Source organism: Mixophyes fleayi, chromosome 9 (genome assembly GCF_038048845.1).
Source record: "Mixophyes fleayi isolate aMixFle1 chromosome 9, aMixFle1.hap1, whole genome shotgun sequence".
Classification (NCBI taxonomy): domain Eukaryota; kingdom Metazoa; phylum Chordata; class Amphibia; order Anura; family Limnodynastidae; genus Mixophyes; species Mixophyes fleayi.
Window position 1 is genome coordinate 40,454,176 of NC_134410.1, and position 24,716 is coordinate 40,478,891.

Consider the following 24,716-nt stretch of genomic DNA (forward strand, 5'->3'; position numbering starts at 1 on the left):
TTTATTTGAGGTATCAATTCTAAAGTTATTGAACTCCCCACTGTAACAGAGAACAGTGAGAAAGATGAAAGTCGAATAACAATCTGGATACAAAATTAGATCTAGAATCCATAATGTACATATATGATGCTGTCCTTTTAATGAACTAAGTTTTGTAAGAGAAAAAAATATGTTTATGCAAACTGTTCTTCATGCTTCTTGGAATATGCTTATGCCAGGCCACACTGACTAGTACCATTAATTATTTAGAAACATTGTTAGGAGAATTAATGTCTCCATGCATCAGAGATCGGACCTCTTCCAGACATGTTTGGGTCAGGGAAGCACATTCATGTAGTGGAGGTGGACATATTGTGGCAATTGTGGGGAAATAAACAGCGTTGGGTCCCCACGCAAAAGGCATGACCAGCACCATACTGTGATTCACCTTGCACCAATTATTATGTATATACCAACTAAATTTTCCCAATTCACGTGGCAAAATAATTTTAGGAGGTTATGGGAGTAATTCCACCTTTTCATAATCCTGGGAAACAACATATATCCCAGTGCTTTGCATCGCCTAACAGCAGAGAAATCAGAGATTCCATAAAACAGGGACATACAAGATAGATAAAATACATGCACATGTTAAAACAACTGTTAGTGATGGCCCTGCTTATGAGAGCTTCAAATCTAGTGTGACAAGGGGAGAACTGAGATAAGGCAGAAAGTGTGACTGGAGATTGGGTCAGTAGGGAGTAGGATGAACTCTAGGAAAGAGGTGGGATTTCATTGAGTATTTAAAAATTTGAGGGATGGGAGAGAGCCTGATCATACATGCTAAACAATTCTATAAGTGGGTAGTGGTGCTGAAGAGGTCTGTAGGTAGGACTGAGTGGGATTATCATAGGGCAGCCATCTATGAGGATAGATGGAAATATATTTTGAGATACGGTTTCAGAAGTATGTATGGGGTTGGTATTGTTGACGGCTTTATGGGTCAGGATGAATAATTTGAATTGGATTTTGCAGGATATAGAGGATATAGGGATTTGCAAATTGGCGTAGCAGATATTGATCAGCAACAAAGAAAGATCAGTGGCCCACAGCATTTAAGATGGATGAATTGGGTTATAGAGAGGGTGAAGGGAATGTAAGGTAGAAAGAGGTTGCATGAGATGATGAGGAAATGGAAAACCATTTTGGTTGCATCTTGGGTAAGAAAAAGGGTTACTTTAACACTATTTGGAAGTTGGAGGGGAGAGCACTGTAGGAGACTGATGTAGGGAGCGAAGTAGAGGGCAAGTCAAGGGTGTCACCAAAGTTACTGGATTGTGGTGTTATTGATTGTGTGGCAGATTTAAGGGGAAGCTGCTGAAGATCATAAGCTCTATACTGGACATGTTGAGATTTAGATAGCATTCATGTAGAAGACACATTATTAAGAAACCAAATTAATTCTTAATAATTTGTGTGGGTGTACATTTCTGCCATTTAATAATTTACAGGAAAGACAAAGAGAAGTGGACTCTACAACAGGGTCAACAAAGATCAAAGCAGCATCAGTTACAGTATGGCAATTTACATTCCTGAAGCAGGTTAAATATTAGTTTATTGATCACCTGCCTATTATTACCTAGTAGTGGATGTACATTTTGCAACTTAGAACTTTCAAAACTCCTAGGGCCCTTTTTATCATCCATCATTTTTTTTTGTTGAAACTTTTCAATCCTTATCTCCTTGATAAGGATTGAAAGTGTCCAGAAATGTATCAAGAAAGTTCTCAGGGACAGCATTGCCGATAACCTGCAGTCCCTGAGAAGTTACTCACCTCTTCATCGCAGACTCTTCTCATTAAAAGAAAGCTGCGTTTAATTCCTCGTCTTTTTTTTGTTAGTGCGCATGCGCCAACTGAAAAACTCGGGCATGCGCACTAACATCTTGGACAGCAAGAAGGTGAGTCATGTGACAGGGAGGGATCACATTATCCCTCCACACATGCGCTGTCCACCTCTGCTGTGAAAAGCAGAGCTGACAGCTGCAAAAGATTTCAGTTATGTAAATGTATGCCAGCTTCAGCTGTTGTTTTCGGGGTTTTAACACAGGGGGAAGTTTGAATTTGGCCCCTTAGTGAGAAATCCTCCAGAGTCATGTTGAACACCAGATCTATACACAAAAATAATAGGAATAATCTTTTCAAGCTAAAGGAACCTCTCAGTTCTAATCTCTGGAAAAGATCTCAGTCTTCCAATACCAGTCACCATCTCACTGCAAGCATTTCTGTTTATTTAGAGGAAAGGCGTTTCCACTAACATGTCAATTTACAATCGAAGAAGAGATCTCATAAGTGGTACAACACTTTTTCTCTAACAGCAAGTGAGAATCTCAGAGTTAATCATTTAAAATGTATCTAAAACTGCTTGTACTAATTAAATTACATCTATGAAAAACTCCTATGTGCTAGATACATACATATTGCTATTTGTTACAAGGTGATGCTGTGATACTTTTGATATAGTTATATTTTGTTTTTTTATATCAATGTATCTTACTTTTGTTACATGTATTCAGTATTTGTATCATATACTTTTATTCATTTCTGCATAAAAGGTTTAGAACTAATGTAAGTTAAATATTTTTATTTATGCTTTACATGCTACTTTTTTAGTAATCATAATTATTGTTTTTATACATTTTTATATAATTTATTTGAATAAAACTGACAAATCAGTGCTGTGTGTAATATATTTATATGCTTCATTACAGCATAAGTACACTACAGTAAACCATCTTATCTAAAGTCATATGAGTCCACACATTGGACCTAATGTTGAGTTTGAACACATTTGTGTCCAAAACACAGTCATAAAAAAGATGCAATTACATGTGTCTGCTGAGTCCCACATATGTTAAGATATGTGCTACTCAGCATAGTATGTTAAATGCATCTTAATTAATAAAGGGTTGATGATGATGAATGACATTTAAATAAAGAATTAAAAATAATTAAATAATTTTATTAATATCAATGTACTTCATTGTCGCTCAGATCCACTACAAACCAAGTAGAGCAGCTTTCTCACATTCTGACAAATCAGAGTGAAACCTCTTTGTATTGGTCTGTAGCAACAGGTCTGTCATTCACACTGTAGCAGTATCCTTCATCTAATGTTTTTTTTTCCTTTTGGATTACAAATCATGAAGTAAACGGACCGCCTCCCTGGATTTTGGTGATTAATCGATTGTTTCTTGAGGACATGATGGTGTTTGCAGTTCTACATGCACCAGAATACCTGTAGCGCTACAGTAAAAAATGCTAATTATTGACTTTAAATTATCTATTTCCCCAGTATCCACCAGACATGAATATTGGGAAGAGCCCGGGTGCTCTCAGTTCTGGGCTGTCTTTTCCTAGATTGGGGCCTATTTCTCATTAACTCATGGTGGACTAAACAATTTAAATACATCTCAAGGGCCATTGTCCCATTCAATAATTCCAGGAAACAGAAAAAGGAAATGTCTGTGGTTTTCTGTGGTGTCCCAGCATCTTAAAATGTGCAATTGGTCTATATTCTCTGGTTTGATGTCTTCTATATGCCTGCTTCCATACTAAATAAACTATATATTTCATACACTGTTACTAAATAAACTATGCATTTCATGCTCCCCTCTTAATTCAATTGGCTGAATGATTCATACATGCAAATGAACATAATATGATTTGCAATGGATGATACTCAGAGATCATGCCACCTTTGCAAATTGGAATGCATGCTCACAGTCTGCCTCCCTTTTTTCACCTTCCAATAGTCTGTGCTTTTCCTATCTCAGGATTGCTGCTTTAACTATTGGAAAGTGCAACATCTTGCAATAAAGCATGACTAAGTGACCCTTATGTACTATGGGTTTTGTCATGTTGGAAAATATGTTCCATCTCTATGTGGAGTGAAGGGAAATGTATTGACCACCACCTCTGGCTCTTGTACAATGTTCTACTCTGGGAACTAGAGATGTGTGCAGACCCCTGTGTTTCGGTTTTGGCTTTGGTTCTAAAACCATCTTTGTTTTTTGGCTTTGGACAAAAATCCTCATGTGCTCTGTTTTTGATTTTCATGAGAAACAGGTGAAATCATGTAATTTTGTGCTGATTTGGGCCTGATTCATTAAGGATCTTAACTTGAGAAACTTCTTATTTCAGTCTCCTAGACAAAACCAGGTTACAATACAAGGGGTGCAAATTAGTATTCTGTTTTGCATATAAGTTAAATACTGACTGTTTTTTCATGTAGCACACAAATATCAACTTTTCAGTGCAAAAAAAAGCTATCAAGTATTTGTGTGCTACATAAAAAACAGTCAGTATTTAACTTTATTGTGTGTGCAAAGCATAGAATGTGTTGAAAATCACCCAGTCATAATGAAAACACGGGGCCTGATTATTTAAGGAATGCAAAACAATATTTATGTACGTTTTTTAAAAAAAAACGCACGTCCTTCGGGCATATGCATGTCCACATTCAAGGTCAAGAGTATATAGGCAATATATTCCTTGATGAATGGAGGAGTAACTAACTTACATGATTGTTTTTGCCCCTCTATCTAATGTAGAGGCAGAAGAACGTTTGTATATGATATTCATTTCTATTGTCGAATGAGAGAGGAATGCACAGGGGTGCAATTCATTTTTTACACTGATGTTTTATTATCACTATCATTATTTTAATTATCATACTAGCCCTGCTCATTAACTCTTTGTATGATGTAGTATGCATGATAATGCCTGATATTAAAAACTATATACAACATATCTTATACCTTTGTATGATGCAGTATGTATGATGTCTGTATAACATTGCCTGATATGAAAAAAGCATATGCAACCCTCAAAGGTACAAATATACATAAGTACAAATTTTCTTAACAAAAATAAAACACAAATTATTCGTAACAAAATAACTTTATGTCTAAACAAGTATTGATATGAAATTTAAATTGCAAAATGAAAATCAACATTCAGATTTAAAATAATATTTTTTAATCATTTTACATGTTTTTTTGATATTTGTAGATTTTCATTATCAATATATGTGGTGGAGGTATTTATTCAGCACCTGGAAAAAAAAGAAAATTGTAATGTTTTGAAAACAAATCTTAGCCTTATGGGTTTACATTGTTCACACATTTTCCAGGCTCAGCAGAGTTCAGAGGTGGTACATTAAGTGAAATGCTCTGCAAAGGGCCATGCTATGCTGAACACAGTAGTAGCCAGAGGACTGCAGTTTCAGGGCACATGCAGATATATTGGGGTGGGGGTTGGGAATACTTGGCAACACACACTTACTAGGCCTATGACATCCGAGACCTATGAAATGGCAAAGTTGGTCTAAGCCTAGGGAAAGAAACATTTAGTAAACAAAGGCAACAACAGCATTTATTACCTCAGACCCCTATGCAAATTCCTCATGCCCCTCAGGCCCCAAATTTACCCTCATTATCTACCCAAAGTTTACGCTTTCCTCCAGATTCAGTCTTTGTGTTTTAATACTACTCTTCCCTTTAATAGTTTTTCCCTCCTGTATCTTGTTGAAACCCTTGATATATTTGAAAGTTTATATTATGTCCTTTCTATCATATCCAGCTCCAAACTATATATATTGAGATATTTTAGTGTTTTCAGGTAAGTTTTGTGATGAAGGCCATGCACCATTTTAATTGCCCTTCTTTGTACAGTCTCTAAACTATTTATATCCTTCTGTAGATATGACCTCTGGAACTGAACACAGTATTCTAGATCACTCCATAACAATGACCTATATAGTGACTCTTTCCACCGCTGGTTAAAGAGCACCTATACAATGCTCCTCCACCACCAGTGGAATCAACATCACGTGTGGTCATAAAAAAGTAATCACTACGCAAAATGTTGGCCATGGAGGCTAGCGTTGCCTCAAATAAAAATAATATTAGTTCCAAAGTGTGTTTTCACATGTAGTTTTGTTTGTCACTTTTTGATGTTTTTTGTTTCATGTAATACAAAAATTTGAAAAAAAACAATTGATTTCCTTGTTTTTTTGTCAATTTAATTTAAGAATTACATTTGAAGCAAAGCTCAAAATGTACTTACATGTAAAGTATGATTAAATAATAATCTTTATAGCCAGAATAGTCTTGGGAATCTGATCTTTTATTTCTGTAGTTGAAGAATCCTACAATATTATAATGTAATATCCTAAATGTTAACACACATCTTCCCTTTGACAAAATAGCACTATAGTAATTTTCCTCTGTCAGTCTACTACAGTTTTTTTATAAGGTGATTGGTGGTGTCAGGTGTGTAGAGGAATAGCTAAATTCTCCCATTAGTGAATGACTGTCTATGCTCATCACTATCATCCATGAGTTAGACTTGACCTTGAGCAAGTGCAAACCTACATCTGAAAAACAGCATACTTCTGCATGCATTGGAGCTTGAATTGCACGTATCTGCCAGGGAACGCCTTTACTGTACATTGACTACATGCATAAGCCCCTTTCAAACCCCAGTCTTCCCATTAAATCGAAGGCTGTATTAAGGGTTCTTTGTGCTTGAAAATGAATTGGACGTTGCTGTGTTCATTGACTTAAGATACGGTTCTGGGCATGTACAGAGCAAGTTTATGCAAAGCACGTCACATTTTGGCATTTATGGTGGTAATGAATCAGGCCCACACTGTTGCTCTGTTATTGGCAATGATAAAGAGAGTCTTAGCAGAGTGAGTCATTTTATTATGACATTCCTGAGTTTATCCAACAGGTATGTTTATTAGTGTAGCCAGAGATACAGAGAGTAGTTAGGCTGTGAATAATATGGCATTGTGTGTCAGCTCTACTATGCTGAAAGGATGTATAGGGGAATGATGAAGTTAAAGGCATTGATGATGATCACAATATATCTACTCAGTGGGCTGTCACTATCATGTAGTCTTTTGTTTGACCAGTACCGCTTGTCCTCATATCTGTAGTACAATGGATAGTAAGTACAATGGCATTTTCTATGAACTGAATTATTTTTTGTTTAACATTCTAGTGCAGCTGTTCAGGAGATTAGGAATTGGGATGGAATTTGGTACAGTGGGCACATGATGTCAACTAATCTGCTAAAACCTGATGCATTGATGACAGAAATTGGACACACATCCAATACTGTCATGGCTTTAGTGATCCGCTGTGCAACAGGATGCTGGCTGTCATACTTGGTTCTCCTTGCAAACGCTTGCTTGACAGACAATTGTTGTTTAAAACTATGCTTACTATTCTTGGCCCACTTCTGTATAGAACTTCCCCCCCAGCGGCAGCAGCCACTGTAGTGCACAAGAATGCTTCTCTGGAATCATAGATTGCATTAGGAGAGTCAGTTGGCTTTTGAAATTTGGATGCTGGACTATGCAATAATAATGAGGAGGTTGATGATGAAGGTGATGATGATGGTTGCATGAGGTGTCTATCCATTCTGTTGCTGGACTGGTTATTACTATATAGAATTATGCACCTTTTGATAAACTACTTGAAAAAACTTGCTGCAAATGACATAACAGGTAATATGTGCCTAAATGGCCAATATCCATGGATCTACTTATTGTAGAGTCCCAAAGGCTACAGATGCCATGACAAATGTTTTCTGGGATATAATGTTTACACAAACAGTGCTTTTTTTAGTCTTATGCCATGGCATGACAATGCACTTATCATGGGTATGCAATTGTACCACTTGTTTTACTAAACTGCTTGAGGTTTAGCTGTTTTCAATCCGTCACACATCGCTAGGCATTTTACATTGTAGCCTCAAACTGTTGTATAGTAAATGTGGGGGTTTAAAACTGCCACCAAACAGAATTTTCAGTGAATTTACCCCTTGGACTTTAAAAGCAAGAAATATATATTTTTGGGGAGTTGTGCTGCTCACAGTCAAAGAGCATTCTGCTTTTTATCTGCTTAATAGTAGAGATGTCAATGATACTACCCCTCACAAGAATGCCAACACATACACTTGGATTTAAAAGCAATATATAAATAGTATTTTTGGGTGTGCTGCTAAGAGTGAAAGAGCACACTATTTGGCAGTTTAATAGTAGAGATGTCAGTGATACTGTCCCTCACATAATTTTTTAAACACTTTGATTTTAAAAGCAATAAATATATACATTTTTAAAGGTGTGCTGCTCAAAGTCAAAAAGCACCTTGTGTTTTCACCACTAAATAGTTCAGATGTCAGTGATACTCCTTCACATAATTGCTTTCAGAATGAAAAACTTGGGATTTTAAAAACTAGAAATTAATAGTTTTTGGTGTGTGCTGTTTAGAGTAAAACAGCATCCTGCTTTGTGTCCACTAAATAGTACATGGGGTAAATGTATCAAGCTGCGAGTTTCCAGCGAGCTTGAAAAATGGAGATGTTGCTTATTGCAACCAATCAGCTGCTAGCTATAATTTTTTAGAATGTACTAAATACATGATAGCTAGACTCTGATTGGTTGCTGCAGGCAACAACTCCACTTTTCAAACCCACTGGAAACTAGCAGCTTGACACATTTACACACAGAAGTCAGTGATACTGACCCTTGCAAAACTGCCTTTCGATTGAAACACTTTTAAAAGTCGATTTTTAAAGCAAGAAAGAATATTTTTGTCCATTCCTAATTAGCTTACTAATATACTATTACTAACAGTATACACTCATTGTCCACTTCACTCTCTCTAACCAGTTTATCAGCACACCATCACAGCAGACTGATATGTAAATAAACTGTTAAGCTGTATTCAGTAAAACCATTTAATCAATATACATTGCCTTTATCACCTTGTCCAACTCTCTACAACCCACTTTATGAGCACAGAATTGCAGCAAACATCCTACGCACATGCTATCAATTCTAAATTTACAACTGAGAACAGGAGGGAGGGCTATATACAGAAGATGTTGATCCAAAACTCGCGAGATCTGACATTTTACTGAAAATTACATTTTGTCTTGCTTTCAGATCAGAATTTGGTGAGAGAAACTGAATCAAGACTCGGTTCGATTCGGAATTCAAAAACTCGGATTTGTCGGATTTCTCTGAATCCAAACCACTCATCTCTAGAGGAAATACATTCTCATTGCATTGAGTTCTAGTGTTACAGTTATCCAGCAAGAAAAATCAAGACAATCCTGGGACAACCAGAACAGAGATATATTGTTATGTAACAATTCTAAAGTGTTTTTAAATATCAAGTCCGATTTTCCAAGTCACCAAATCTGCTCCTGGAAAATTCACATTTCTATGATAAAATGCATGTTTCCAGTGTTTAGTTATGTTAGCACCTTAACAGCAATAAAGTGTTAGAACAAGTTGCAGTCTATAGAATCTAGAATTAAAACAAATAAACTTGAATAGAATAAATACTTTTAATCTCACCCATGTTATTAATGATTTGTTGTGTGTATAAAATATGGCATTGAAGTACACTCAATACTTGGCACTACCTGGCCCAGGGATGATTGCACAAACCTTCCCATAATGCTTAGACATTGTGAATATAATGGATGTTATAGACAATACTCTGTCTGGATGATCTCCTTCAACAGATGTAGCAGATTAGTATACACAACATTTGGTATATTATGTCTAGAGATTGACATCATTCACAGATGCAAGTTCAATTCCATCCAGACATGCAATAACTAAATTTATCAAATGGTAGATTAAGATACTGAGAACATTTAAATAAAGTACATTTCTGAATATAAATTTTACACATGAAGCAGGTTTAATCAGGGGCACATATATACTCACACCATTCAGCTTTATGACACTTTTCTTTTATATAAAAAAAATAGCATAAATATTATAAAAAAGTTAAAAAGTATTATCAATAATTGAACGCAATTGTATATAAGCATGAGCCTTTTTTATGCAACATAACTATAGTATGTATGTAATATATTCTATAGTTATAGAATTTAATACTCACAGGAAAGAGACAAAAATTACTGTACAATAGTTGGGCAACAGTATGACCTGCAATTTTGTTAACATTTGTCTTAATACGAAAAACTCATCTGCTATTAGGTTTGATATAATACTGCAAATATAATAGTATTCAATTATTAATAAAAGTAGCAAAAATTACAAAATAAAATTAAAACACGACATCAAAATCCTATAATATATGCACAATCAATGTAGAAAGCACCTATCAGCATCAGAGGTGAAGTCACAATCAGCCAATCAGAAGCAGCTAGCTCGCTCTGGCGACTGACATCATCTTCTGCATGTATTTCCACCTGCCTTCTGCAGGTGCAAAAGACATGGTTCCTGGCAGGGTATACTTGTTTTAATGCTGGTTTTCCTAAGCTGCATTTCCGCTACCACGCTCTTACTGTAATGCTACGTTGGGATCAGATGCATATAAATCTGCATTCTCACATAGACATACAGTCTTTTTGTGGTCAAGCGCAGTGCAAATTTTATACATTTACGCTATGCAAACTGTCACAGGCCCTATATTTAATTTACTCCAAGTTGATTCCCTAAGAATACTCAGATTACTTATTGTTTCTAGTTTTTTCTTCCAAAGTTGTGTATGATCAGCCTCAGCATTGTATCTGTTAGGCACCCATTTTAATACCTGATCCACAATAAGGGACTAAATAATCCATTGTTTAAGGTACAGTACATATAGGTTAAAAGGTACCCTTTTTCCTGGGCCACACTCATTGATTGCAGTTGCTAAGACCATTGGGTGCATGAATGTTTATGAAGTAAACAGTTATGCACCTTAATTGTACATAGATTGTAAGCTTGTGAGCAGGGCCCTCTTATCTCTCTGTCTGTATTACACAGAATTGTTTTATTACTGTGTTTGTTCCAAATTATAAAGTCTATGGAATAAGCTGTCGCTAGAGAAATAAATGTTGATGATGATGAAGAAGTACCTGGGGCATGCACATGGGCACTGTTAATATGCTATGACAATAGGAGACAAACTGCACTGAAGTGACTTTCAAGCTCTGGATGATCACTTCTTTATAATTAGCCCTACATATTTTCTAGAGCACAAAGCTCCAAAACTAAGCTTGAAAGAAAGAAAAACCTAAGTATCTATTAATTCTTATAATAGCACTACTATAATTTATTACTGTACACATTAAAATGTGACTGGTCCTTTTTAAACTCACTCACTGTGTTGGTGTGCTCTTCAATCTTATGTTTTATGTCCTTTCAGCTGGGCATGAGAGAATGAAAACATAGCTGGCATGGATAAGGGCCAGAGGAGTGATGCAAATAAATTGAAGGGTTAAGGAAAGATGAATAGAACACTGGGGAAAGATGAATAGAACACTGGAGATAAACAATGAATTGTTAGTAATAAATTAAAAGGAGCAGTTAAATAAAAGTGGGCATAAGCATAAACCAGTAAAATTAATTAAGTGCAAAAAGGTGCATTAGAGATGACCTGATTTGAAGGTCAATACAAAGAAATGTCTTACAAAAGTTTCATGATAAAAATCAAACAGAGAACATAGAGGTCAGAAGCTGTGAATGGAAGAAATATGGTTTCACCATCAGTATAGGAAGGGTTATTTACTGTAAGAGTGGTTAAGCTGTGCATATTCCTTAGCACATAAGGTAATGATGGCAAATTCGCTAACAGAACTTAAAAATGTATTGGATGCCTTTATTAGAAGTCATTGATTCTAAAGCTATACCTAGTAGAGAATGATTTGTATATGGCATTGGTGGGCTGGGCAGGACAGGGAAGCAAGGAAGTTGTCTGAATGCCTTTTTGGGCTTAATGAGTCTTAATTGGCAGCTGCCACACTGGAAGTTTTGTTTTGTTTTCCTCTGAATCAATGCAATCAAAATGTATGAAAGGTTAAATCCCATAAACGTGCCTTTTTAACTTTACTAAATATGATCCAGGTAGGGTAACACGAAGTAATAGTAAACTGAGCATTGTCAATGTTGTGTGTTTTACACAATATACTGATCCTCATTACATTTTGTAAGCGTAATACCAACTATGAAGCAGTTATTACTTATCCTATTGTCAACAATAGTTGTATTTGCCAGGGCCTATTAAGTTATGGAACGTTTTTTCCTTTACTTTGGCAACATTTTTCTCAGCAGTACGTCATTGACATAATTATAATACCTGTTTACTATAACCATGGCTACAGTTGTCTTATCTGCAAAGAACCGAATATTGTCTGATGCATAAATACTCTTGCAAGACTTACTACTTGTACACATGGGGCCTGATGCCTAGTTGAACCCAATTTACGTCTGCTTTTTCTATGTAAATTGCACCCCCAAAACATCCTACATTTACTATTGTATATAGAGTTGCACATATCTAAATTAGAGATGCTCAGGCTCAGTTCCCCAAGAACCAAACACACCCGAACTTAGCAGATCCGAGTACCGAGCCGAGCCGGCTTTGTACTTCCGAGCGCCCTCGGAATTGAAAATGAGGCAAAACGTCATTGTTACGTTGTCGGATTTTCGGATCTCGCAAGCTTTGGATTCTATAAGTACCGCCCTCCACGGCGATCCAGCGCCATTTCACAGAGGGACACAAAAGGGGTAGCACAGATCTTGTCAGTCTCTAGTGCAGTTGGGCGGCATCATAGGTAGAAAAGAAAGAGGAGGGGTAGCAGTGTTCTTCAAAGTCTCCAGTGACATTCAGGAGAGCTCCATTGCTCCATTGCTAATTGTCATTGCTGAAATAGAAACAATATGTCTGGCAGGCTTGGTCTTCTAAATCTGCAGTCATATTGTACTGTGTTATATAGGTAAAACACGAAAAGGAGAGCTCCATTTCTCCATTGCTAATTGTCATTGCTGAAATGCAAATAATAGGTCTGACAAGCTTGGTCTTCTAAATCTGCAGGCTTTGCTTGAAAGTGTATAAAAATAATATTGTGACCTGTGAGGTGGTCAAAACTGACTGCAAATGACTTGAAATTAGTGTTATTGAGGTTAATAATAATGTAGGAAGAAAATAAAGCAAAAATATCTGATTTTATTAAAAACAAAAAATCGAGATTTTAGAAAAAAATCGGGATCCAAAACCAAAACCAAAACATGCAAGGGCGGCTTTGCCAAAACCAAAATAAAAAAAAACACAAAGTCAATCCAGATCCTAAACCAAAACCAAAAGCAGAACACGGGCATCAGTGAACATCTCTAATCTAAATGTGACTCAGCTTACTAAGGTAAATGTGTGTATTCCATAAAAATACTTATAAAGAGTACAATACACGTTAAGCTCATAATACTCTTTACTCTATGAGTGTTAGTGTTGGTTGCACTTTCTTGGAGTATGCTGTTTTTATTTTTTTTAATGCAATTTCAAGGTCCTCTCGTACACCAGAGATTGAGCACCGGCAACAGATACGACAGGTGTATTTGTTAGTGCTTCCAAATCTGCATGCTATGCTAATTGCGTAAAATGCCCTTACTGTACTTTGTCTACATTAAAATGTCCCCATTCTGCCTCACTAAGCATATAGAGTAGTAAGTGTCAAATAAATCTGAGTCTACAAAGAGACTTACTCTTAACCATGTTACATGTATATGCACAGTAGGGAAATGCATATTTTACAGAAATAAAATGGACTTGAGTTTAAATATACATGAGACTCTCAATTAGCAAACTGCATAATTATGAAGAATGAGTCATCAAAATTAAAGCAATATCCCTCGGTGGTTTTAGGAGGGATGTATTTGTCCATGTGAGGTTAAATTGGTAGCTTTCTCACAATACAATTAGGCATGCAAAATTTAGAAGAATGTTGAACTTAAAATAATAACTTATAACAGTAAAGAAGCAGTGGGACAGTATTTACTTTAGGTATTACATTTCTACATTATAATGTTGGTTGTTGAGTGCATATGATTTAACTTTCCCACAATAAATGCACCTGGATGGTACGTTTGTGGGAAACAGGACCTTACATCAAACATAAAAGCTGAGGCCCACTTTTTGCAATCTTTGAGTGAATTTTATCACATGTAATTTGCGTCAGTGGTCGAAGTGGAAATTTAGAAGTGGCGGTCTGGAAAGTGCAAGTAATTGGAATTTGTTAGTTTTACAATGAAAGCAGAAGGAAAAGTGGTGGTATGGCATACAACCATATACCAGCCCACTTCGACCACTAGTTAATGACATACACATAAGAGGACTTGAGAAAACACACTTAGGAGTATCTTCTAGAGAGTTACTGTTTCTGATGCATGCAATAAGGACTCACACACAAACTGCTAGATAACTGTAGCCATGTTAAAATAGGAGCAGAACACAAACACATCCAGGTCACAGGGTGGGGCCAGACATAAGAAAAACTTCTATAACATCTCCCCTTCTTTTTTGTCTATTATAACATAGCTAAAAGTCTACTAAATGTCTATAAATTGAGACTGTCAGGTGGATGTAGCTGACACCTTTCCGGGAATAATCAGTGTTCTCTCCGGCAGGGGACTGTGTAGCTTTAATAGGTGTTGATGAACTGTACTAAGGAATTACAATGGTGTATGTGGAATACTTTCTGCCACAATTGAAAGTTCCATGCTTTAATTCTGACAGCTCTCTGGTATGACACGTGGTATATTACCTTCCTGATCTGACAGTTGTGCCATTGTTAAACAAAAGAATGAGAGAGACTGACTGTGCACAATAGAAATGAAGCCAATGTCTATTTCAATGAGGGTCCCACCCGAAAACCCTCTTCATACATACAAAATCAAGAAGAAGATATAGCAATAAGGCGCTTATCTCATGTACAGAGAGGATCTAATAATTATACTAATCTTCAAATACAGAAGTGAAACATATGGATGTTTAAAATACACAGTCTGTGTAATAATCTCAAACAGTTATAAAAGTCTGATCTCCAATCTTCAAATGTTCTTATGTATAGTCCCAACGTAATCCTTGGAGCCGGTATTAGGAAGCGTATACGAATATCCTCAAAAATGGGGAGCAAAAAGGAAAACACAATAGTGTAATGTGTTCCAGGATATATATACATCCAATGCGTTCAACACTAGTATGCTTCCAATACTAAAAATGGTGTGCACAGACCTCAAGTCAATATATATATATAAAATAGAGGATGTGAAGATGGAAAAAAGGTCAAGGTGTAAAAACAGAAGAAGAAATTCTTCCACTAGAAAAGAGGAGTCCCTCTTGTGAATACACTTACACAAATGGATGAAAATGTGAGCTCCAAAATGGTAATCAGCACTAATGTTCCACACAAGGATCCTTTTTTTATAATTATTTTGTTATATGTTTTCCAAATATATGTGCAGAGTTGCAAAGTAAAACAGCATGTAGCATGCAAATCCACGCTGTCTCCTTCTCCCAGAGATGTTATCGTATATAGGACCCCGAAAGAGCTGTCTGGTCACTTCCTCATACCAACGCGTTTCGACCTTATTGTAAATGGTCTTTGTAAAGGCTTTGTGCCATTGGACTGCGTGGTTCCATGGCTCGGGACAGAACGATCACTGAAGTCTGGCATCGCTTACAGTTCTGTTACTTGTAGGTCTACAGGATGCGCTTGTAAAGAGTACCATCTATTTACACAATATAGGAGCACAGGAACCTAGTCTCCAGCATCCTGTGTGATCTCCAGGAAGGGGCTGCATCCAGACTAGTTTGCCGATATAAATTTCCTGGCAGTACCTTAGCTGATAAGTCAGATCCCAATTTTGAAATCTGTTTCCTCTACTGTAGTTTCTCTGGTACACCTTGTATGACACTCAGTTGAAGTAATTTGTTGGCAACTGACAAGGATGTTTTAAGTCTCCTTGACATTAGAGTACTCTCCATATGCTCTGCTGGTGTGTTACTGCAATGTAATGTGACCTTTCAAATGTCTGTATTGTCACTGTTAGTAAAGAATATATGCATAAAAACTATGTTGACAGCTTATTCAGCCTTACCATTTGATTTTAGTTGGCACGGAGATGGTGTGACACGTACAAACTCCCATTCAGCAGCAAACTGCTTAAACTGCTGACATGCAAATTGTGGTCCGCTCTCTGAAATTACCTGATCAGGCTGGCCATAACATTCAAATTGGGTCATGCAGCATTTAATTGTTGTCTCTGAAGATTGGTCTGGGAATAGCTCAACTTCCCAAAAATCAGAGTAGTTGTCAACAATCAAAAGAAATTACTTTCCGGCGTATGTAAATAAATCCATGCTGGCTAACTGCCATGGACATATTGGTATCTCATGTGACATCATTGTTTCTTTCTGTTGTACATATGCATATTCATTTCATGCTGAACAGTTGCTGACTTTGAACTCACTTTGCATGTTGGGCCAGTACAATGTATCTTTCACTTGTCTGTAACATGCATCGCCCCCAATGTGGCTTGAATGTATGCGTTCTAGCATCTCGGGCCTTAAAGATTTAGGTATAATGGCCCCTGTTCCATTAAATAGGAAATCATTCTGTATGCTGATTTGATCTCTGAATGACCATTAGACCCTCACTGTGAATGGTGTCCGCTCTTTTAAGTCTGGCCAGCCAGCCAGTACAATGGACTTCAGCGTCTGCAATCTTTCATCATTTAAGGTACGCTGCATGATCTTATATAGTCGCTTGTCAAGGATAATCCCCTCTGGCTACTCCCTGATTTGATATCTTTTCATATATTTCAACAGTCATACAATATATCACCTCTATTTTGTCAGGAAAACGCTCCTGAATCCCTTTATCTATCACAAACTGCCATCTGCGCACTTGTGACTTGGAAGCTTACTGCAAGGGAATACACGGGATTCCCGCCCACATCTCACACTCATCTCTTTCTCTAAGGCTCCAGATTTACTGGTCCCTTTCCCAACACAGACGCCCGCTTCCACACCTCTCCGCCAACTGCCACCAGCTACGTATTAAGCCCGTAGCAAACCCATGACTCAATAATCCAACTGTGCGCACTCGTTGCTCTGGTAGCTAAACAGCCTGCACAAGGCTTACCAGAATCCTGTGTGTAACATTTGCAGCAAACAGCATCAATTGTGCGCTGGATAAATTCTGAAACCATGTTTCTGATGCATGCAGTAAGGACTCACAAACAAACTGCTAGATAACTGTAGCCATAGTAAAACACTAGCAGAACACAAACACATCCAGGTCAAAAGCAAAGTTGGCAATATTAACCAGTAACATTGCAGTCCAGACATAAGGATAGCATCCAGGGCCGGACTGGGACTAAAAATCAGCCCTGGCATTTAAAGCACACAGGCCCACCTGCTGTGGGCTCCATGCACTATATTGTTGCAGCCTGAAGTGGCGTTGCTGGTGCAGTCCAACATGAAGCATCAGCACAAACTTGTGTATCACACTTTGTCTTCTGCCCACCCTGATCAATTCCCTTGTTGTGCAAATCACCTAGAGCACTGTAAAAATGCACCAAACCATAATCTTTTAAAATATATAGTTAAAATACAATGTATAATGTTTCCATTCTACTTCCCCCTGAACCATATAAGACAGTAATTGTTTTGAGACGTAATGGCCATAGTAATTTATTGAATCATAACATACTATAAGCCACAGCATAAAACGTAAGTATTTTAAATAACATAAATATTTTAAATAACGTAAGTATTTTAAATAACAAGTAAAACATGTAAAACAAAAATATTGCACAGAACTGCATGAAACTACCTATTTACTACAATGTAAACAAACCAAAAATCAGCAGATCCTCCATCATGACCCCTTCCATCAGGTACAAGAGGCTCTGCTACTTAACTTCCCACATCCTTTATGACTGCTGTCACCTTTGCTGTAACTTTTATTTGGTATATTTAACAGACTGGATTATTTTAAGACTTGAAGGTAATTTCAAAGAGATTTTTGGGGAAATCACATGTTAAGAATAAGCTCATGCAATCTCTAAAGGATACAACATTGTATTGAATTATATAGCAGTATAGTTATTGCTTCTGATCTCTCCAGTGTGGGCGAGGAGTGATATAAATGTTGTATCCTTTACATATAACTGAAGCTTATTTTTAACCTTGTGATTTCCCCCCATATAAAAGCTAACCCCTAAAATCCCTGCAAAAACTCTGTGCTGGGCGAGCTTTTAAGGAATGAGTTGACTTCGCAGGACTTCACTCCTTTCTGCAACTCTGTCGATTATGTCTTCCACATCAAGACTCATGAGGATGTCTTTTTCTGTAGCCATCAGCAGGAAAGATTCCAAATGGTCCTGGGATACAGTATTCCTCACTCTATTCTTGATAAACCTCAAGGTGGAGAAGCTTCTCTCACAAGCAACTTGTGTGAATGATAGAGTCAGTATGTATTTGTAGGCCAGGCCAATCACATTATAGGCATCTGCTAATAAATTGTATCGCCGTAGAATTTGATAGCAACAAATGGCACAGTTCTTACATGTCGCACATGGCTTATTCACCAGCTCCATTTCTATGTCACCACCTTCTTCACTCTGGTCTTCTGCAGGGATTTCTGTTGCTACTCTTAACAGTATATTCTTATAGCGCTGATGTCTTTCATTTTTCCCAGTGCAAAGCTAGATTAGTTAATTCACAGCGCAAATTTTCAGCTGTGGCGTTTTCATCAAATTTGATCAAGACTTTACTTAAGTCTTCCATTGCTGTATTCTTGTAACGGACTTACCTGATCCCCGCCGCTCCGTCCAGAAGCCGCACTTCCGCATCCAGGACCACGTGACCGCACCCGGAGGCGGTCACATGACCGCAACCTAGAGGTGGGGATTTTGAATCCCCTTCAGCATAAAAACCTCACTCTGACACTCGCTGAGTGTCAGAGCAACACTTACCTGTTCCTGGCTCCTGTTCTTCGTGGATTGCAGTGTCTTCCAGTTTCCAGTGTCTTCCTGTGTGCTGATCTCTGCCTGTTTGACTTCCCTGGCTCTCCTATCCCTGTGTACCGACCCGGCTTGCTGACCATTCTCCTATTCTTGTGACCCGTGTACCGAACCTGGCTTGTTGACTCCGAGTTGCTCCGCTTCACTCCGCTGTACTACATCTTGGGGCAAACCTGGGGACCGCGACCTGCGACTCCTGGCAGCGAAGCCCACCCTGCCTTGCGGCGGTTCTTGGTGAACACCGGGGGGATCGTTAGACTCCGCACCTCAGGTAAGCCAGCGCTAATCAAGATTAGTAATATAGTATCCAGAATCTGTTACAATTCTGAAGTCCTTGTTCTCTTATGATGGAAAAGTTCCTAGGGTCCAGGCAAGCATAATCAGCGTACAGTGATCCACTGGCGAGAAAACGTCGATTTATGCTCTCAGTGATTATGTCAAGGATCACATTGTGTACTTGGATTTTATATGCTGTAATAGCATCACATATAACTTCGTCTTGAGCAGACTCACCAGGCATGTTTTTTTCTTCCTTAACCTTTTTTGAGGTAGGGTGGCCTGTACTTCAAGGTCACAGTCTTCAAGATCTTGCAGCTTGTCATTTGCCCACATTACAAAATTATCTGTAGTGTTCTTAACCACATCAAAATCTCTTACAAGTTTTCTAAGATTTTCCTGTGTCCCAGACACCATGTGATGAGCTTTTAATATATCCAAACCACTTGTTTGTAGATATTTTGACAATGGTGTTGTCAATTCAAATATACGAAGAAAAATTTGAGCTGTGAGAATGGTCTCGTATTTAAGAAGAGATTCCACATATGTTTCTGCTTTTAGGCGCACTTCAGCTCTAGATCTTGGGTGCTCTTTAATCTTTGCCAATGTGACAACAAGGTCAATGTACAAAGCAGAATAAGGTTGTGAAAATGAGCCAAATACTTTTCTAAGTGCTGCATCTTTAGACCACCAGCGAGTTTCACAGAGAGTCTTCGATGGTGAGGGTCCTGACTGACACTTAGCCATGTATTCATGCATTGAAAAGAGTCCCGAATAAATACTGCAACATCATTAATTAAAGCAAATAACGATACACTTTCAACAACTCCTATTGTGGTATCTGCCAGTACTAAATTCAGTACATGCGCATAACACCAGACATGAACTTGGTGTGGTGATTCAGTTGACAACCATGTAGAGAAGCCTTTATATTGTCCTTGCATGTTTGCTGTGCCATCAGTAGAACTGCCAGTGCAATTTTTTATGTTTATTTTGCATTTCTGTAGAACTTGCTTTACCAAGTTAAGAAAGTATTCTCCAGATGAAGATTCACAATCTACCACTGCAAGGAGCTTCTCATGAATTTGATCTGTTACATAACGAACAATTACTGAACCATGTGATATCCTGAGTGGTGTCAATTTGTACTGAGAACATCCCAGCTTCAAAAGAACTGTCAGATACATGTAGTTGGACACGAACTAACCAAACCTATTCTGAAAATGTTTTGAGCACAGTCACAGATTAACAAGTACCAAGCAGTTGAATAAGCTGTCGTATAGTTTCTATAACTTTGTTATGAGTTGTTTTGGAGAGAAAAGTTATAAACTACCCTCTGCCCTTTCCTCTTAAATGCAACTTCTTGCTTCTTGTTATGCAATCGCTGTGTTCTCGAAGACAAGCATCGTACTTGCTGAGCAGTAACACCAACTCTAAAAAATTGCTGTGATCTACAGAAATGTCCTCTAAAGTGTATGCAGCCTCAAATTTGTTTCCCCTATAGCTAAGTCCATGTTTACCAATCACTTTTAGAATGTCTATCACACGCTCCAATATCTGACATCTTTTTTTGACTTGTTCTCTGTGTACAGACATTTGATTGCAAAGCAGTAAGTTATTGATATCGGCACTGCTGGCATTCAAAAAGTAAGCTTCAGCGCAGGATCTGTGCATTACACTTTTTTCGTGTTCTTCAATTCTTTGATGAATATGTCTCCTGTCTGTCATTCCTTCAATGAATGGATTTGTTACAGAAGTCTTTGAAAATGACAGACAGACAGAGCAAAATACAACGTTTTGGTCTTCACAGTAGGTCAGCCACTTGCGGATTGATCCATCTTTGTGAAGGACAGCTTTCTTTATGATATGATCACTTATGTTTTGTTTTGGGTGATAACTAAAAAATAAAGCTAGTTGATTTGTTTTAGGGCGAACAAAGTAATTGAATGGAGACTGTGACTCTAAACCTTGTGTACATGGAGAGCTACTGGTTTCAAATAAATTTTGCCTTTCTTCACCCTCTTGTTCTGGCAAGGATTCCTTCATGACAATGCTGACATCTTGTTCGGGTGCAAGACCATACGCTAGTGCGGCAATTTGGTGCTCACACACAGATATAACTGACTGTTCCTTCTGTTGACTGGTGCTTGGGGATTCTGGAATACATAACTGAGTTTCACTTTCTTGATCAATTTGCATTTCTGAAACATTTTCTTCCGTGGATGTTTTCCCAGGAATAGTGTGACCTTGTTGATGACGACTGAACATATCAGTTATTTTAACACATTTTTCGGCATCAGCTTCAAGAGTCTTCTTTTTCTTCTCCCTGATTTTTTCAACTCCACCTTTTCGTTTTGGTTTGGAGTCCATACTTTCTTCCAACAGGGTACAAAAACTCTTCAAGGGAGACAATTAGGGGTTTATTATTAATATCCTTGATAAATTAACCAATGAATTGTGTAAATTGGGAGATTTCAGTATAGATATATATCTCACCTGACAAAGGAGCAAAGACCACAAATTTTGTTAGATGATCTTCTATTTTTGCTCAACTTTCAGTCCAATGCCTCCACTCAATGCTATGCTGTGCCTTATGAAAGGTATATTTACTGCTGTCCGTCTCTGGGATAATGCTGTCCCTCCTCTTCGCTGATGGGGAACTCCTTCATGAAAACAAGTTAAGTGCATCAGCGAGTCTACTTTTGTACCAACATGCTAAAATTATATTCCTTTGTGTGGGATATACAGAGCCAGATTAAGGGGGTCACAAGGGTACGTGCCGTGGGTCCCCCGCTTTCAGTGACTAGGGATTTACAATGCTGCAGCTCATTCCGGGGCCCTGACCTTAACTGTGAGTAGATGGCAGAAAATATTATAAAATACTAAGAGACTTTCCTTGCAACACTCATTCCTCAAACTTATCCAAAGATACCAGAAAGAGTAAAAATCCAATCAAAGCTTACAAAACCTCAACAAAGAAGAGAATACACCACTTTAACTTGTCCTGACCAATAAGCCTAAAATGTAACAAACATTACATAAATTAACTACTAATACAAGACTAAATGAGATTTGTCAACATATTAGGAATTTAAATTAACTATTTTTTTAGAATACATTTTAACACTCTAATCCATTAGGTCAGCCCATCCACTAAAAAATTGCATCTGTTCAATTTAGCCACCCACCAGAGAAACCATAATTGAAACAGATTCAACCAAAAAAATGTACACAAAATATTTAGAAATCAAGTTTACCAAATAAAACTGGCTGATAAGTGAAGACAATAGCTAAAATAATATTTATCCAAATAATCCAGAGTATCTGAATTTGCAACACATAGAACAAAAAAGGTGAAGCAAACTGCGCTGAAGATGATTAATAAAAAACATATAATAGATTATAAAAAAAAACAACATATACATACAGATGGCCAATTAGACATTCAGGGATACGTACAAAACATTAAATTCATTTAATATTATAAATGAATACACAGTCACAACAAAATCATAAAATAACGGATAATAAAAAGACATTTCATTGCAGAGATTAATACGGACATATCAATGGGACACAAGAAAAGTAAAAAGAAAAAAATAACCATCCTCAGCATAAATGGGTAACACATTTGAAAAACAATCGAAAGAACTGTCATATACATGTAGTTGGACACGAACTAACCAAACCTATTATGAAAATGTTTTGAGCACAGTCACAGATTAACAAGTACCAAGCAGTTTGCTTCATTTACAAAAGCGTACTGTTCTGACTGTGTGAGACAACATAAAATGACTACAATAAACCCAGGGCCTGATTAAGGGTTCCGGTCACCGCAGGCAAATACACCAACAGCGCCTCCCCCCACCCCCCAATGTATAGGAATACTCCTAAATATAAATATTCGGAAATATTCTCCAGCATTCAATTTAGATTGATTGCGCCGTTGCCTCTTACCTGTTCTTGCTCTTCTCTCTTGCTGCTTTGTCTTCTCGCTGACTTCGGGAAATTTGGAGTCCTGTACTGAAAATGCAAAAAATTTATTATATTACAAAATGTTAACAAACCCAGAATGATTAAGCTCTTTAATTAAAAAAAACCCACTCCATTATGGCCAGATAACACTACCCCATTGTACAGGCATATATAAGTAATATCTGAACATTTGTGGTCAATAAAATATTAACCTCTACCAGCCCCATCTCACTGGTATTTAGTATAATAGTGATAGTTGAACAGCCATGTAACTGCCACACAAAAAACATATCATGTCCCCCCAAAACTGCTATATTTTTTAAATACCACCCAAGACATTTCATTAACCCAGTAGGCATTTTCAGCCCCACTCCCTTCCCCCCACCCCTGCAGACATTTTCATCCCCTCTCCCCCCCCACCCCTGCAGACATTTCATTAACCCAGTAGGCATTTTCAGCCCCACTCCCTTCCCCCAACCCCTGCAGACATTTTCAGCCGCTCTCTTCCCCCCTTCAGACATTTTCAGCCCTACCCTAACCCAAGACATTTCATTAACCCTGTAGGCATTTTCAGCTCCACTCCCCCCCACCCCTGCAGACATTTCATTAACCCTGTAGGCATTTTCAGCCCCTCTCTCCCCCCCTTCAGACATTTTCAGCTCCACCCTAACCCAAGACATTTCATTAACCCTGTAGGCATTTTCAGCTCCACTCCCCCCCACCCCTGCAGACATTTCATTAACCCTGTAGGCATTTTCAGCCCCTCTCTCCCCCCCTTCAGACATTTTCAGCTCCACCCTAACCCAAGACATTTCATTAACCTTGTAGGCATTTTCAGCCCCACTCCTCCCCACCTTCACACATTATTAGGTCCTCTCCCCCCCCTGCAGACATTTTCAGCCCCCCCTCCCCCTTCAAACATTATCGGGTCCTCTTCCCCCCCTTCACATATTATCGGGTCCTGTCCTCTCTCCCCCCCCCCCCTGGCAGAGATTATCGGGTTCTGTCCTCTCTCTCCACCCCCATTCAGACATTATTGGGTACTGTCCTCTCCCCCCTTCAGACATTATTGGGTACTGTCCTCTCCCCCCCCTTCAGACATTACCGGATACTGTCCTCTTCCTTCCTTCTCCCCCCCGTTCAGACACTATCGGGTACTGCCCTCTCCCCCGTGCAGAGATTGACCCTCCGTGCAGAGACTCCCCCTCGTTGGACCCATTTTCACTATGAAAAAAAAATATACTCACCTCAGCAGCCTCCGGGAATCTGTGCGCTGTGCGCCCTCTGATCCAGTCCTATGCGGCCGCGCATAACGTTCTGACGTTACATCGCGCGGCCGCAAACCTGAAGTGCGGCCCGGCCCACAGAGCGGCTCCACCGCAAGTAGGATTTATTTATTTTTTTAAATTATTACAATGGTGATTGCAGGTAGCCGGACCGGCCCACGGTGCCATCGGCCCTTCTGGCATTTGCCAGAAGTGCCCGATGGCCAGTCCGGCCCTGATAGCATCTATAAAAGTTACCTTACATGTTGCCTTGTAAGGTAACTGTTTGATTTTAGTCATTGCTGTTAATGTCATA